We start from the raw sequence: 1931 nt of genomic DNA on the forward strand, positions 1-1931 counted from the left end.
CCAGGCTTTTTATTGCTGCCCTGGATCAGGTCATATTACCTGTTTCCTAGGCTATTAGGAAGGAGTACCTGAGACCTGAAGGAGAACAGATTCTACATGTGCAGTCATCCCTGGTTTGATCCTTAATACAGGGAGGGCGAGAGAAACATATGTGATGAAACCAATATACATCAAGGCCATGTGAGATTGAGAGTATCTTGGATGATCATTTTCTCTGAAGGAGTCTCAAATAGGATCAAGGAAGTCTTAGTAGTGATAAAGTGATGTAATCAACACAGGCAGATATATTAAGAATTTTCGACTTTATCCTAGTGGCTCTGGAGAACAAAGATGGGTGACAAACATGAGGACTATTGGAAGCAGTATATACTTGCACCGTACGATTTGCTCAACCAAAGTCTTATTGTTCAATATACAGGCCATTTCCAGTTTTTCAGTATTGATGTGATTAACATTCTTACAATTAAAAGTTTTCATATTTATAAATATTTCCTTACAATAAGTTACTATAAGTAAAATTACAGACTTAATAATTGTGTATTTTTGAGAATTTTGAATTAATACGTATTTTTGAGAATTTTGATTAAGTTTGCCAGATGTCTTCAACTTGTTCAAATTATTCTCAAATGGATCATCTATCTATTGTCAGTCTATAGAGAGAATGATAATTGAAAAACAGTAGAATAATAACAATTGAGGACTCTAGGTGAAAGATATGAGGATTTTTAAAATGCCATTCATCACCATAGACTATCACTTCTCCATAGACTATTTGGACCATAAACCTAGTTTATACCTTAATTCGATCACTTTAGCCCTGCAAAACCTTGATTGACAGTTGTATCGAAACCCAGCAGAGTTGAACTGGCACTTCATGAGCAGAAAATGATCAATTGAATAGACTCATGGCAGCATCCCTTAGTTCTCTGGCCAACACTGTGTTCTATGGCAAATAAAGAGTCATGGAAAATTGTTACAAAGTTAAACAGGTGTACCACGGAACTTCTCAGAGTTTTTAATGTACAAACATGCATTTGAAAGTTCAATAGAAGTTATATAGTGTGAAACATTTCCCAAACTCACTGACAACTCTACTATGTTGTGGTGAAGAAACATTCCCCAAGGAACAAGCTTTGGGGCATACAATTTTCCCAATAGAGCATGTCCAAATTCTGTAACAAATTTTTGGAAGATTTCAAGCTGTTCATGGCCAACTGCAAAACTTAGCCCAGTAGACATAGGCCTTCCATTTATGTTCACTGGTCTATTCACTGCGATGATTCTAAACCTCTTTATTACATTTCCAAATTGTCATTTTACTGCAGCTTGTGTGTTATACTTCACCGCCAATTTGGGGATTATTTAGATTTTTTAACTTTGCTTTAGCTTCTCTTATCTCCCACATTTTTGTTTTTGTTTTTGAATTCAATTTCCACTTTTAATTCTGATTTAATCATCTTATACATTACTTCCCAATCTCTTTGTTATTTAGTCCATTAGTTTTCTATTTAAAAAAATATACTTCTTTAATAAAGGTTACAAATTTTCTCCTGTCATTTTTATGATTGCTAATTAACTAGAGAAATTTATTCTTTCCTTCCTTAAAAATTTCCTATTTTTATGGTTAACAGAGAGCTCCTGTGGTTTGTCTTTTAATTGAGATGTGGTTGTGCATATGGGCTCTGCAGGAATTCCATATGCAGCCTTTAAACAATTTTAACTTTTCATCAGTCATTCATCCTTGAGCCAGACACTGCTACAGACTTGAAATACGGTGGTGAACAAGAAAGCTGAAGCTCAAATTTAAGGAGAAACACAGAAATCATAAGGGTGATTTTTCAAAAATCTCTTATTTTTGAGTCCTTTTTGCATAGTTAATAGAGCATCAATTCTGACTGCTGCAGGACAGTTTCTTTTCACCTACAGTATAT

The sequence above is a fragment of the Pteropus vampyrus genome, unplaced genomic scaffold (genome assembly GCF_000151845.1).
Source record: "Pteropus vampyrus isolate Shadow unplaced genomic scaffold, Pvam_2.0 Scaffold43, whole genome shotgun sequence".
In the NCBI taxonomy this organism is placed as follows: Eukaryota; Metazoa; Chordata; class Mammalia; order Chiroptera; family Pteropodidae; genus Pteropus; species Pteropus vampyrus.